At 37.9% G+C, this 16822-nt stretch overlaps 1 protein-coding gene across 1 annotated transcript in view; it reads right to left on the reverse strand.

Annotated features, from left to right (window-relative positions):
* The window catches only part of LOC121739486 (homeobox protein Hox-A4), a 36954-nt gene extending 27015 nt beyond the window's left edge, over nucleotides 1-9939 (reverse strand). Inside the window, exon 1 of the mRNA XM_042131976.1 lies at nucleotides 9866-9939. The gene's annotated coding sequence lies outside the window, so the exon portion shown is untranslated. The remainder of the gene's footprint in view (nucleotides 1-9865) is intronic.
* Nucleotides 9940-16822: the final 6883 nt, after the last annotated feature.

Genomic DNA, 16822 nt, shown 5'->3' on the forward strand with positions numbered 1-16822 from the left:
ATTTATGTATCCGGAACTGGCCACTTACAAGAACAATATTTAAAAAGTAATTACAACATTTGAAAATAGAACTCTTTGGTTGAAGAATACATTTTGTTTCATGTGACTGTCAATTATTTTTCCATTGTGGCGTCATTTTGAAAATTGCGTGTCTTCATTTGCCATGGATTTAACGCGTGAACATTTTCGTGCAATGATTTACTACGATTTTCGGCGTGGGCTAAATCAACAACAGTGCTTTATTCAACTCACCGCAACTTTTGGAGATGAAGCACCATCAAAAACCACTGTTTATCACTGGTACAGTGAGTTTAATCGTGGGCGGTCTATGCTCACGGATGAAAATAAAGAAGGTCGCCCAAAAACAGCTGTTGTCCCACAAAATATAGATGCTGTGCGGGAACTAATAATGCGTGATCGTCATGTTACATATCGCGAGATAGAGGCGTCCTTAGGCATAAGTATGACGAGCATACATAAGATATTACACGAACATTTGGCTGTAAAAAAAATATGTTCGCGTTGGATTCCGCACAACTTGACAATCGATCAAAAACGGGCTCGTGTCGATTGGTGCAAAAAAATGATAAAAAAATACAACCGTGGTACGTCAAAAGCCGTTTATAATATCTACACAGGTGATGAATCTTGGATCTATGCATATGACCCCGAAACTAAACAACAGTCAACGGTGTGGGTGTTCCAAGATGAGCCGAAACCAACAAAAGTTACTCGTGCAAAAAGTACTTTGAAGCAAATGGTCGCCTGTTTTTTTGGAATTAATGGACATGTGGCTACAGTGCCATTAGAGAATCGTAAAACGGTTAATTCTGAATGGTATACGACCATTTGTTTACCAGAAGTCTTTGAAGAAATAAGAAAGGACAACCGACAACGCAGAATCATATTACATCACGCCAATGCTAGCTGTCACACCTCAGCTGAAACAACTCAGTTTTTGGAGGGTCAAAAGATCGAATTGACTGGTCATCCGCCGTACAGCCCTGATTTGGCACCTAACGATTTCTTTTTATTTCCATACGCGAAGAACAAATTACGTGGTCAACGTTTTTCGAGCCGCGAAGAGGCTGTTGATGCGTTCAAAATGCACGTTTTGGAGATACCTCAATCAGAATGGAAAAAGTGCTATGAAAATTGGTTCCAGCGTATGCAAAAGTGTGTCGATCATCGCGGCGAATATTTTGAAAAGCAATAAAACCATATTAAATGATATATGTTTGTTTCTTTTTTTAATTCCGGATACATAAATAGCAGCCCTCGTACATAAGAAATAATACCTATCTAAGCCCGGGTGTCCTTTGACACCTCTCAAGTTTTTTTTTGTTTATTTTCCGTTATTATGGTGTGTGAAATATTTTAGTGAAATTATACATTTATTCGAGCTAATTTTTTTTTTTAATTTTTGGCAGTTTAGAGTTTAGACTGAAATGTTTCTTAAAATGTTTAACCTATACTTGGTACTACTAATATATATTCTGTGCCTAAACATAAATTAAAAAAATATATACTTATCGGATATAATAGGTATGTGTTTTTTTTCTTCTGTTCTGAATTTCGAAATTAATTTTCCGAGCTCCACGCGGTAACTTGTTTTCGCATTTCTTTTATTTAATTTTTAAGTTTATTAATTTACGTTTTAGTTTTATTGTTCAATATAGTGTTATGATATGTAACTTCTTTCAATACATATCTGTATCTATCTAATATCACAGCTAATATATAAAAATAAGTCGGGGTTTCCTTCCTGACGCTATAACTCCAGAACGCACGAACCGATTTCGACGATTTTGCATTCGTTGGAAAGGTCTCGGGCTCCGTGAGGTTTATAAAACAAAAAAAAATCAGAAAAACTTCAAGAGAAAAGCAGGAAAACTGGGTAAACAGGCAAAACAACATTTGCCGGGACAGCTAGTACTTATTATAAAACAAAGTCGCTTTTTTTCCCTCATGTCCCTTTGTTCCCTTTAATCTTTAAAACTACGCAACGGATTTTGATGATTTTCTCAGTGTTAGATAGCCCATTTATCGAGGAAGGCTATAGGCTATATTTTATCACGCTAAGACTAATAGGAGCGAAGAAATAGATGAAAATGTGGAAAAATATTTGAAAGGGCTAACTTGAACGCGCTAATCTCGGGAACTACTGGTCCGATTTGAAAAATTCTTTCAGTGTTAGATAGTCCATTTATTGAGGAAGTCTATAGGCTATATTTTATCACGCTAAGACGATTAGAAGAATGCGGAAAAAAACGGAGGAAATAATTTGAAAGGGCTTATCTCGCGAACTACTGCGGCAATTTTTATGTTATTTGGCACAGATAAGAAGTAGCCCACGTGAAGGATCATAGGCTATCGATTTTAATCAGTTTTTTAGTGGCTATATATTTTATACCTACCCGTGCGACGCCGGGGCGGGTCGCTAGTTTTAATTAACTTGTTAATAATATGAGTGTGTTTATTATGACAAAAGCCCCGCCACCCGTGTACAGACACCAGCACTAAATTTTAATTATTATTTTTAATAGTTTATAACATAAATTATAATAATTAGTTTTTAATAGTTTACAATATAAATTAAAAACTATTGAGAACAATTAAATTTTTGTATATTTTTTTAATGAAATAAGGGGGCAAACGAGCAAACGGGTCACCTGATGGAAAGAAACTTCCGTCGCCCATGGACACTCGCAGCATCAGAAGAGCTGCAGGTGCGTTGCTGGCCTTTTAAGTGCGAATAGGGTAATAGGGGAGCCGCAGGGCCGTCTCTAGCCCATGTGGCGCCCGTGTGCAAACATTACCCTAGCGCCCCCTAAGAAGCGCGCGCGCGGTCAAAATGAAATGGGTACAAAGTAAAAGTACAGTTTGTCCGGCCGTTTGAGGGCGAGGACTCTAAGCGGTGGCTTCCTTCGTTCCACCAGACGAACTATAACAGCACATCAAGTTAGTATAGGTACTGTCAAATTTCTCTTATATAAATAGATAACAAACTCTATTGTTATTTGTTTGTAGATTGAAGTTTTTTTCGGTTTTGACCATGATGTCTTGACTGACCCTAACAAGCTCAACCCCAAAACATAAATTTTATATCGCTTAAGTACTTCAATTTTACTTTAAATTTCATGTTATATACTTATTAAACATCACATCATCACAACATTGGTATTAATTCGATTTCATTATTCGATTTCATTGAAGAGCTCTAACTTCTCTACATCCGAAGAGCCAGCATGTCACAGTTTGTTTTCTAAATTAGAACACTGTGCTTTTCACATTTAAGGTTCATTTCACGTTGAAAAATAAAGATTATAATATTTATATTGCAAAAGCCGAGCCGCTAATGGCGCGCCTTGCTTTGCTGTAATTCTACAAATATAAGAAGAGCTTCGGATATTACACAAAAATTATGCTACAAATACCCATTCTGTTTAGGACTTGCAGATTCTGTGAAGAGGAGGATGAAACACCTATTCACCTTCTCCTCGACTGCCCTGCTCTACTACAGAGCAGGAATAGGCACCTTGGTCGCCACGAATACTCGTCCACAGAGGAAATTCGTGGCACCAACCCCAACCATATCGTTCAATTTTTGAGCAGTATAGGGTTGGGGATGATACTCTAGTGCGAAGGAGTCACAATAGATCCTCATGGGTCGCAGTGACGTCAGGGCTACAGAGACCTGCCTTCTTTAAAAAAAAATTACCCAAAAATGTTTTCAAACTGGAGTTCTTTTTACGTTGGTCAATAAAGCGTGGGCCGTGGCGGCCGGCCAGCGCGGGCGCGCGCCAAGTGCGAGCGGCACTCGGTGCCCCTAGGACCGCGGCGCCCGTGTGCACCGCACACGTTGCACCTATGGGAAAGACGCCCCTGAGGGGGGGGGTAGGGATGGGAAGGGAAGGGAATAGGGTAAGGGATTGGGCCTCCGGTAAACTCACTCACTCGGCGAAACACAGCGCAAGCGCTGTTTCATGCCGGTTTTCTGTGAGAACGTGGTATTTCTCCGGTCGAGCCGGCCCATTCGTGCCGAAGCATGGCTCTCCCACGTTTTTTTTTTTTAGTTTAGTAAATAACATTATTATTATACTCTTGAATTATCCTCCTGAATTATCATGCTGCATGATGAAAAATGAGCGTTCATCATGCAGCATGTAATTCACGTAAATGAATGGTCATGCTGAATTACCGTGTACGGGGTACTTAAGGGAAGTCCGTCTACACGCCGAGTTTTTAAAATATAGCACGTTAGTAAAAAAGTACTGCAATAACGACTATTTTTAGATCATTATAGGTCTAATTAATATATAGCCTATAATTTCCAATTACACAAGTTACTTTAAAAAGCGAATCTCAAGTGAATAAAGTATGTTAAACTTTAATTCGAGAAAAGTATGCTGTACTTCGACACATTGACCTTACTTTAATATTTAATAATAATATTAAAATAAAATAAAAATTTAAGGGGGCCTCCCATAAAAAAATCACTATGGTGGTACAGTCTTCTTCGTGCGCGAGTCCGACTCGCACTTGGCCGATTATTTATTTGTATTTTTTTACTAATCGGACTCGCTCATGAATACACATACCGTTATAGAGCAAAATAGGCCAAAATTTGTGATTTTTGTATGGGAGCCACCCTTAATTTTTTATTTTATTATAATATTATTATTAATTATTAAAGTACACATATAATTAAGGCCTTGGTGAAAATTTCAAGTGCCTACCTGTTGCCGTTATTGAGATAGAGCAAAAAATCAAATTTATTGTATGGGGCCCGCGCGGCGGAATTGTGCTATGACGTCACACCGTTACCGGGCGCCCGCGTCGTATAGTTACAACTTGTTTTGCTTATAAATCGGAAACTACTTAACGTATCCAAGTAATTCTTTCACTAATATTATTTATTTTTGACAGAGAATGTGGACTGCTAATAATCAAAATTAGGTAACATTCTCCATTGCGCATTCATGCATGAATCTTCTATAAGTATTTTACATACACTCTAGAGCGGCTATCCCCAACCCGCAAATTTTGAAATTAATGCCCACCGGCAAAATAACGTAAAGTCTACGTGATAGTCGTTAAATTTTTTCCACTTTTAAATTTTTAATTTTGCAGATTGTTATTTTTAACCCTAAAAACGTATGTTGCGGCCCACGACACCAAGACCAAAACATGTTTGTGGCCCGCATGAAAAAGAATTTGGGGACCACTGCTCTAGAGTCTAGCTGTTAATTATTATCACCGGAGTGTGGAGTGCAACGGAACAATTTATGGGTCCATAAATTCACGAGATCGGAAACACGAGCCGCCACAGATGTGTATTGCATCCTATTGTTGACTATTCACTTGATTGCCTGCTTTTGGGTCTACCTATGAATTGAATGTATTTAAAAACTGTATATTTACAAAAATATTTTTTATATATTATGTGATCTTGTTACATCGTATATGACATTGTTTATTTTAATTTTTTAGGGTTCCGTACCCAAAGGGTAAAAACGGGACCCTATTACTGAGACTCCGATCTCTGTCCGTCTGTCTTTTTTTTTTTTTTATTAAATAAGGGGGCAAACGAGCAAACGGGTCACCTGATGGTAAGCAACTACCGTCGCCCATGGACACTCGCAACATCAGAAGAGCTGCAGGTGCGTTGCCGGCCTTTTAAGAGGGAATACGCTCTTTTCTTGAAGGTTTGCAGGTCGTATCGGTCCGGAAATACTGCTGATGACAGTTCATTCCAGAGTTTTACAGTGCGCGGCAGAACGTTACGCGAAAAACGCACTGTGGAAGACTGCCACTCATCAAGGTGATGAGGATGGTATGTTTTTCGCGTGGGACGATAGCGAAAAGTTGCAGGTGGTATGATTCCGAACAATTCCTCAGAGCACTCCCCGTGATACAACCGATAGAGGATGCAGAGTGAAGCTACATCTCGGCGTAATTCCAGGGGGTCCAAGCTGTTTGAAACACTATGGCCGTCAACAATTCGAGCAGCCCTTCGTTGGATATGATCCAGAGGGAGCAGTTGGTATTTTGGCGCCCCTGCCCAGAGATGAGAACAATATTCCATATGAGGCCGAACCTGCGCCTTGTAGAGTTGTAGGCGTTTGTCCGGACTGAAGTACTGTCTCGCTCTGTTAAAAACGCCAAGCTTCTTCGAGGCTAATTTGGCCTTACCCTCAAGGTGATATCGGAACTGGACTTCGCTCGATATGTTGACGCCAAGTATCTCAATGCTAGGGGAGATGGTTAAAGATGTGCCCTCGAAACGAGGATAAACGACCATTGGTGACTTTTTAGTGGTGAACGCGCAGACTTGTGTCTTGGTGGGGTTGAATTGGACTAAGTTACGTCTACCCCATTCAGAGACCTTCTCCAATGAATTCTCCACCTTAGACACAAGTTCGTTTCGACTCTCAGTGACATTTTGCTGAGAAATATTAGGGGAGCCGGTATATACAGCATCACCTGTACTATCATCATCCGCATAGCAATGAATGCCGTTGGTTTGTAACATGTCATTGATATGCAGTATGAATAGAGTAGGCGATAGCACACAGCCCTGAGGGACACCAGCATTAACAGACTGAGTTTCCGAGCATTCGTCGTCAACTACGACCTTTATGCTTCTGTCTGCTAAGAAACTAGTGACCCACTTACATAATTTCTCGGGCAGCCCGTATGATGGAAGCTTTGATAGCAGCGCTTAATGCCAAACCCGATCAAAGGCCCTCGCAATGTCCAAACTAACAGCCAATACCTCTCCCTTCGACTCAATTGCCTGAGCCCAACGATGAGTCAGGTATGCCAAGAGATCACCAGCCGAGCGACCCTTACGGAACCCGTATTGTTTGTTTGTCTGTCTGTCTGTCTCCAAGCTGTAACTCAAGAACTGCTATAGCTAGACTTCTGAAATTTTTACAGATTATGCATTCCTGGTGCCGCTATGACAACAAATACAAAAAAATAAAATAAAGTTAATATTTAAGGGGGCTCCCAGAGTCCCATGTACAACAAACGTTATTTTTTTGATCTTTTTGGCTCTCAATAATAGCAACATGTAGACACTTGAAATTTTGTTTATTGTTCTTAGCTATAGTTCATCATCATCAGCCTGTTTCGTGCTGAAAAATCGCGGTTCATCTGGTTCGTGAAGGGCCGATTAGCAACTTGCAGTCGTTTGGAGGGCTTTAATGTCACGCATTTATGAATATTTACACATTAATAGAAAGTTGACCTGGTGCTGCAGCATCACCTGGTAATCAATAGGATACCCAGCTCCTCACCAACTAAGAGCAATGGTTTCGTGTTTAGGCTCATTTTAATTGCGACAACTAGTAAGACGTAGATAACCAATAAATTTTTGCATGCTGCTGCGGCAGCATCACCTGGATTATATAGGAGCCGAGCTCCATATGAACCCAAAGTGGAGCTTTCATGTTTGGACTCATATTGACGGCCTCAACCAAAAGGACATTGCTAGATGGTATTCATTGGGATATAATATTATGATCCTGTTCTATCAACAGTAACGAATTATTCTGCACTATAACCAACACAAGTTTAAAAAGAATGAAATAAAATTAAATTAAGAAATTTAAAAAAAACCCCGCCAAACAACTTTAAAAAGTAATGAAATAATATATTTTACTGACTTTAAGTTTAAATAATTCCTAAGTGTAAAGTGATATTTTAGTCCATAATTGTTGTCAAGGTGTGTCGGGGGACCGCTAATGTAGATAGTTTAAGGGTCAGTTCACAGCGAACCAAATCGAGATAATCAGTGACATGGCGATACAAAATGCAAAAGACACTGTTGGCGGTCCCCCGACACACCGTGACAACAATTATGGACTAAAATATCACTTTACACTTAGGAATTATTTAAACTTAAAGTCAGTAAAATATATTATTTCATTACTTTTTAAAGTTGTTTGGCGGGGGTTTTTTTAAATTTCTTAATTTAATGTATTGTTAATTTTATTATCGTTGTGGTTTCGGAGCCTTTTCAATCGAAACATGAGCTTTTCTCTCTATTTTATGAGTGTGGAAATTGTTATCATTGTAATTAAACCACAAATTCCTGCTAAATGTAATTATCATATTTCAATTCGATTTACTTAATTTAATTAACTCAACTTATATATACAAATGACATTATGTCATTTGTATATAATATACATTTAGGGAAACCCCACGTATTAAGGTTTATTAAAATTAACAAAATATGTTTTTGCTGAATATTTAAGTTGAGTTAGTCTTATGTTTTTTTATACAATAAGGGGGCAAACGAGCAAACGGGTCACCTGTTGGAAATCAACTACCGTCGGCCATGGACACTCTCATCATTAGAAGAGCTGCAGGAGCGTTGCCGGCCTTTAAACTAATATAGAAGACGGGCTGTCCAAAATAAGTTTTAAGTTTAATTGGTTTTCTAAATATTCTGTAGGTGTTAGCCGTTAATATATAGTTATTAAAATATAATAAATAGATATTGATTTAGATCTCTTTTGACTTCGAATATGCTTGCTACTTGCTGGAGAATATTCTACCTACCATATCTACATTTCCATCTCTAGTAATGTCCATCTCTAATCTCTATCTCTTAATATCTTTATTTGAGAGCCGATTTTTCGATAATATGTGCCATTAAGGTTCGGACTCTGGTGTTGGGACACACTGTAGGTATAGACTATAGAGATAATAGAGATACGGTGTATAAATGCAATTATTCACCATAATATTATCTCTTCATCTCCATTCATCTCTACCTCTTTCGGTCGACAACGTAATTTCTTTTGTTAGGTATTGGGCAAGTTTCTCTTAATTTAAAAAAAATTCAAGATACTCTGACCGCAGTCCAAAAATATTTTGTCATGGAATTCACGATTCCGAGCTGGTAGCGACTTCAAAATAATGAAGATTGTATACAGAAATAGTTTAGGTTTAGGCAAATTCTGAAAGATGCACTTCTAAATAGTAAGACTTATTTAATTCTTTATAGTTCATTTAATATTAAGTAATGTTATTGTTTTTACTTGGAAGTCGGTTTTAATTTTTTGTTAATTGTATAATTTTTAGTAAGCTTGTAATATTGACCTTTCACATGGTATTTTACGATTACGGAGCTGTGTGCGACATTATAGTGGAGTAGCTAGGTAACAGGGCTCTATACAGGGTGTATCAAAACTAAGTGATAATAGGGTATGTATGTGCTCATTACACATAGTTCACTGTGAAAGTAGCAGCGCTGAAAAAGCACCCCAGGGTCATGAATTTCACCATACAAAAATTTAATAAAAAGGTTACTGTTCCAGCGCCGCTATACCTACTTTCACACCGAACTCTATACAGGGTGTAACAAAAATAAGTGATAATACAAAAGTGAAAAAAATTTTTGGTCTTTCAGCGCTGCTACTTTCACAGTGAACTCTGTACAAGGTACACTTACACACCCCAAAGTATTATCACTTATTTTTGTTACACCCTGTATACCCAGGCCATACCCATACATACCCTAAAGTATTATCGCTTAGTTTTAGTACACCTTGTATACTGGGGACCGGGACTCTATCATTATATATTTTTTGGTGTCGGCGCTACTGTATACTTATAATTTTTTTGGTTCTGTAGCAGATCTCAAGGATTTTATTTGAGCTATTTACTATAATCAAACATTGTTCTGTCATTTAATAACTCCAGATTAAACATGAATGGGGAAACTTTTCAGTCGTTTTTGTTTTGATTTGGTAATTTTAATGACAATACAATTCTTTAGTCATTATTTTTAGGACCGCATCTAAATAGTTATCTCTTTTAATCCAAATAAACAGCAATGAAACCTTACCTAAATCATTAAAAACACGTAAAAACACTTCGCACTGAAACTGAAATCACTGTAACGCGGGCGAGTTCACTCGGCGAGTCGTCCCGGCGCGGGCGAGTTCAGCTAACGACTGAATTATTTTATTATCGCCGTATCACCCATTATCGTCCCATATCGGGCCGTGTGTGACGGCGCGGGGCGGGCCCCGACCGACGCTATTAGATCCATCACGGTACCCACTTAAACAGAACTTTGTTAACTTTGAGAGGTCGTTTAAAAATGGTCGCGCCGGCCCCGCCCCCTTCGCTCTCACTCGTTCTCCGTGGCGCTATCTCGCTCCGACGATACAGATAAATTCACGCATGAGTGTCTTTTGAGTGTTTAACCGCGCGCTGGATGTGCTAGTTAAACAATGGTAACTTAGTACATTTAGATGTGCTTCGTTTGGAGTCTCAGCACCGATCCCCGGCCGTTTATATGCAAAGAGTATCTTAATTCTTGAATCTTGACATATTAGAAAGTATCGAATGTCAAGTAATTATTGACATAACTTTGATTCCAGTTACTGTACTAATTTAACATATTTTTTAAGAATTAAAAAAAACTTTACTATTGTAAAAAAAATCTGCCCTCCTCCTTTAAATGTATAGATATTTTTAAAGGAGAAGGGCAGAACGGTATTGGCATCTGGCCTAGGATTTAATAACAACACGAGACATAATAATATAATGGAAATTTATTAATACTATCCCACATATAGAACTGTTAAATTAATATATTTTTTAAACTGGGTTGATCTACTCTATTTTCGAATTACAAGTACACTGTAGGACTATACTACTAAATTTAGGTACGTTTTAATAGTCTTTACAAATACTATCGTATCAAATAAAAGTATTTACAACAATACATAGAGTCATCTCTTTGAGTCCTTACCTACTTTAACCTAATGACGGACTAGTCGTCCCTAACTCGATAACGCAAAGTAAATTAAAATGTGTTCGTACTCAGTTAAATCCACTCTACGATTTTAATCAAATAACGACGGAATAAAATAATTTAATTAAACCAGGAGATGTCTACTCAAAATAACGTTTGGACACGTTTCCCGACGTACCGACGTACAAGGGAGATGACAATAAGCTTTTCTTTTTTCCACATTGTCTTATAATGACGGGGAGGGGCGCAAGTTTTTACACCAATCCCGCGGGCGCGCGAGCGAGACGGGTGCGCCACCTTCTCGGGAGGGAGCGGGAGGGAACACTTGTTTCTTTTGACATATTTATAGACGATACTCGGCAGGAATAAGTTAAGCCGAGCAAATTAAATGGATTACTTACTGGTTTATAATGCTGGTAATTTAAGTGATTTTCGTTTCTATCGTTTTGTGTTATTTGTCTTCCGTTTAATTTATAGACGAATAAAATATGTTGCTACTTCAATATTATTTATTTGGAAAACATTGTTTTCCTGCTAGGAGAGAAACATACTACGCGCCTGGCGTCACTGAAAACCGATGTAAATTCGTGCGAGTAGGTACCTATGTTTTGTTTCTGTTTGTAATTCGCTAAAATGTAGTAGGATTTTTGTTAGCTTACCGAAGTACAAGAACTAAGAGTACCTACTATTTTATTTTATTTTATTGATTTTTGGAAAACTTACAGCTAACATACACATAGAATTTAAATATACAATACAAGAAGGCCAATTAAAAGTTTCCACAGACAGAAAAATGCTAATAAAAACAAGGCAGCGATAGACAATGGTCACAATAATTTAGAATTTTAGAAACAATTTAGAAAAACAGAACAAGAATTGTAATAACGTATTAAGTAATAGAATTGCGCAGGTTACAATTAAAATAGAAATTATTAAATTCTTTCTTGAAAGTTGTTACATTGGTAAAGAATAGGTCCACATCAATTATTCGAGATATTTCATGAAACATTCTACTAGCCCTGATCATATGAGAATTTTGGCGATAATTAGTACTATAGTGTTGAATATGCAGTAGGTCACGCTTTCTTCTCGAGGCTGCTGGAACGCGAAGCTGGATTTTGCTGGTGAGATGAGCGCAATCCGCTGAGCTGTTGGCTAAATTAATAAGAAGAGCCAGGTCTGATACTTTTCGTCTAGCAGATAAAGGCAGTAGATGGAATTTTTTGCAGCGATCGAAATAGTTGTTCAAGTACGTTCCAGATCTGAATTGCACGTATCTAAGAAATTTCTTCTGTACCTATGTTTTCAATACGGTTAATATATATGTCATAAACTGGGTTCCAAACAGACGAGCAGTACTCGAGATGGCTGCGCACAAAACTACATTAAAGGATTATAAGAGTTTTAATGTGTCTGAAATTAGCGGAGACGCGTATTATGAATCCCAAAGGTTGAGCGGCTTTTTTAATAATATCGTCTATATAACAATCAAATAAAAGTTTAGAATCAAACGTAACGCCCAAGTCTTTTATCTTGGTAAGTCTAGTTAAGGATATATCTGTAATTTTGTAGTCGTAGTGAATGAGGGTGGTCTTACGAGTAAAGCTACATACGTAACATTTGGTGATAGTTAGATCTAGTTGGTTACGACGGCAGTAGTCAAGGAGTCTGTTAAGATCCTCCTGGAGGCGAATAGCATCGTCAATGGTTGTGATTTGTTTTAAAATTTTCAAGTCATCAGCAAATAGGAGTACCTTTGAATATTTGAAACATTCGATAATATCGTTGATAAAAATATTAAATAACAAAGGTCCCAATAACGAGCCCTGAGGTACACCTGATGGTATGAACATAGGCCTAGACGTGTAACCATTAAGAACAACAGATTGACATCTATTGTCAACGTAAGAGGAAAACCATCTAAAGAGGCTACCCCTAATTCCTATCGCAGACAATTTGCGCAGCAGTGTGTGATGATCCAGACGGTCAAAACATTTTGTAAAATCAGTGTAGATTTTATCGACCTGCGTGCGCTCAGACATACACTCAGACAAATAGTCGCTACAGAGTATGAGATTGGTAGCAGTGGACCGCCCACGCATAAATCCGCGCTGACACGTAGTGATAATTGGACTTAGGATAGGATAAAGCTGATTATAAATTATTCTTTCAAGTAGCTTTGCAAAAAGACACAGTTTGGATACAGGCCTATAATTACTAACTACGTCCTTCGGCCCTTTTTTGTGTGTAGGCGTTATGAAGGCCGATTTCCAGATAGACGGCACGACTCCCTCGGAGAGTGATCTTCTATAGAGTAACGTGAGCGGAGGGGTCAGGGATTCAGCGCATTTGCGAATTAGGATCGGTGGAATGTGATCTGGTCCCGCAGATTTGTCTAAATCAATCCCTTTCAATAGTTTACATACTTCCGATTCACGCACATCAATAGTATGGATGTCAGACACACATATCGAAGTGTCATTCGAGATCGAGGAGCGTGGGTGATTTAAACAATTACTAGTGCTGGGCCGAGATAGAAAATTTGAATGAAAATAATTGGTAAACATGTTTGAGATATCCTCGCCGTCACTGGAACTTATGTCTCCTAATTTAAATAATGCTGGATATGCATTGTTTATTTTTTTAGATTTTAGATACGACCAAAAGGACTTTGGAGTTTTTAATATGTTGTCTTCAATACTCGTAATGTAATTGTTGTACATGTCACGTTCGATATCTTAAGCGCGCTGTCGTAGTAAGTTAAATAAGTTAAATAAGATGGGTCAAGTAACAAGTTGCCTAGTCATTTAGTTCGTAGACTTTAAAAACCTGTACAAAATTCCGTAGACCGTAATGTAGCATGCATGTAGATGTTGACGTAAACATTTTTTTAACTACATATTTTAATCTCAGTTTGTGTTTTTAGGGTTCCGTAGTCAACAAGGAACCCTTATAGTTTCGGTCCGTTCGTCCGTCTGTCTGTCCGTCTGTTGGTCTGTCCCTCCGTCTGTCTGTCCGTCTGTCCCAATGTCCAGTGTCCGTCCGCGCGTCCGTCTGTCTGTCCGCGGTTTTGCTCAGAAACTATAAGGCCTACAAAGCTGTAATTCGGCATGAATGCACATCTTAATGATGCGGACAAAATCTTATATAAAATCTTTTTAAAAAAATTACGTTACCTCCCCTACACATCAATGCGGGGCTGATTTCTTTTTTCGCGTCTACCCCACCGTGTGTGGTATCGTTAGATAGGTTTTTAAAAATATTACGAATATTCAAAGATCATTTTCCGATTTAGGGATCCATTATTAAATATGAAGTTTTAAAGTGGAAAATATCGTTAGAGTCCAGTGTCCCCCCCTTCTACCAGCTAAGCGGTTGCTTCTGGAAATGTGAAAAAATTCACGGGAGTAGGAAATATGCTGAATTTAAAAAGAAAATTATCACGGCTAAGGAGACTTCATGAGTTATTGAGTAATAGTCGATCAACTAAAAAATATGTATTCGTTGCACTTTGAAGTGCAAAGGAACTTTTAGTTCAAAATCCTTTGAACGTAACTGGGATGATGTTGTTAGTAGTGTAAAACACGTTATCAATGTGCATTCATAGACCAAACAAAAATATCAAAAACTAGTTGTATAATACGGAACTTTTTTTTATTAGACATTGGTACATTTTATCATGTGGAGTCATAAGGTACTGTGTCTGACCAAATTAGAAGTGCCTATTTTTTATACGAGTAAATAAACGAAAATATTATGCGCGGAGAAAAATTAATACTCATGTTAGGTGTGATGTGTAGTTGTAGTGTATGATTAAATTCATATTGTATATTAACAACCTGTTACCGTCAGCTTAATCTATACGTTTACTCTCACCGAGGTGACCAAGTCGATGGTATTTTGTAGGACAACAATATTTTAAATTAAATTTAAACAAACGCAAGTAAAAACAAATTCATTTCTCAGTTTTGTCTTACTCATACTGATTTAAGGGCAAATCTATGGCGCGATTGTTTCTATTGTTATAAAACTATAAATTGTGGAATGTGGCTGTCCTCTCTGTTTTGTTCGAGACAAGATTCTGTATCATGTTTATATTCATTATATTCGTCGACGGTCATGATCGATGCAGTTGAAAAATTTTGGGGGCGCGATTTTTGCGGTGCGTTTTTTTTTAAATTTAAAATTTTCGTCATTTCGTCAAAAAATATTATAATTTAGTAAAAATATAAGCTACTATTTATTTTGGTATTTTTAGATACCATCTGACAGCTGTATTTAACGACATATATGCACCGTAAAGTACAGGTATCGGACGGGCGAGCGTCTTCGAGCGGAGTCTTAGGAAATGTCGCAAGGCTGGCCACCTCGGTGTGAACGGGCGGAGTTATCGCATTTCGCCAACACAAACAAACACACAGAGTACACACATTAGCTGATAACGCGTGTGGGAAACCCGTGAGTACAGCTCTCACGTCTAGGGACTAGGACACAGCACCAGCACTAGAGGGTTAACATATTACAGGAAAATTAAACAATGGGTTGATTTCCTCTGTTTGTATTGGGTTTGATTTGCCGTGTACACAAAAAAGATATGGTAAAGTTGTTGTAAAAATAAAATTAACCTTTGAAAGTCTGCCCGGAGCTGAAATCGATCCGTGAAATTTTGTTAAGAGAGATGTGGAGATCGACAAACGTTCTGGTACTGTATATACAATACAACTAATCCGCCCTAAGCAGGTACATGTTTTTTCAGTTTTATGTAGTTTATCATATTAGAAATACCAGTTTAAATCCTTTAATAAAAGTCGAGAAAAATTACTGTCCAAGTACCGACGTCCCAACATCGGGGTACCAAACGATTGACAGTAGCTTGTTTGAATAAGAAAAAAAATATACAAATCCGGGGATTTCTCAACACTGATCAGATAAATTCCACAAAAAATTATCTCGAGCTATTTCCTTCGCAGAGCAACAAGTTAAACAGTGTCAGACCGCCGCTGATCTACACGCGACTGAAAACGCACGATAAACACGCTCACACACCGCGCTGCTAGTGAGCAACTTTTAAAGAATATAAAATATATTTATATTTTTAAAATTTGCTCACACTATTTATATTTTGTAATATTTAGGGCATGTTTCACCACTTTCTGATAAGTTCTGAATAGGCTATCCACAACTTATCTAACAGATATAGAGTATGGAGTATTTGTCAGTTAGGTTGTGGATAGCCTATCCAGCACCTATCAGGAAGTAGTGAAACAGACCAGCTTAGGGCCTGTTTCACTACTTTCTGATAAAGTGCCTAATATGCTATTCACAACTTTTTTGACAGGTCCTCCAAACTTGATCTGTCAAGTTAATTGGTGGATAGCCTTATTAGGAAGTGGTGAAACATGCCCTTAGTCTGTAAAATGTTATCAGCTGTTTACAGCTTGCTTTTCAGGTGTTAGAAAAGGCATCTTGCCTTGCTTAAACTCCGTACTTAAAATTAGATTTTTATGTTAAACTCAAGTGCATTTTAAGTATCTGTAAGGTTACTTGCTAAATAAATAATTAATTTAATTCATACCAATAATTATTATTATCACTGTGCATATTGCACACTCTACTTTGTCCGTATAAACTCCGGTCCGTCCGTATGTATTCAAGCCAAAAACGCGTTTCGCTCCGCGTGTAGATCGCGGGCCGGAGGCGACGATCTCGAATCACTCCGTAATTTCCCGATCATTTGACAGCTGTCACACGTTTGACACCTGTCAGATAGTGTCAGTTAAGTGTGAATTATTTGGTTTTTAATACGCGTTTATCATGTTTGCGTCGCGTCGCATTAATATTTCGACATATTTAGATAAAGCCGTCCCGCCGTTATCGCTGGGCAAAAATTTCGGAGCCGGACCGGAGTGGCGACTGGCGAGTGTCCGCGAGAGGATATCAATATTTAACTAGGTACCACACAAAAACTGTCTTATCGTACCTGTCCACTAACCAAAACAATAATTATAAAATAGGAAAAAGCTTAAAAAGAAAATAAAG

This window comes from Aricia agestis, chromosome 2, assembly GCF_905147365.1.
Source record: "Aricia agestis chromosome 2, ilAriAges1.1, whole genome shotgun sequence".
In the NCBI taxonomy this organism is placed as follows: Eukaryota; Metazoa; Arthropoda; class Insecta; order Lepidoptera; family Lycaenidae; genus Aricia; species Aricia agestis.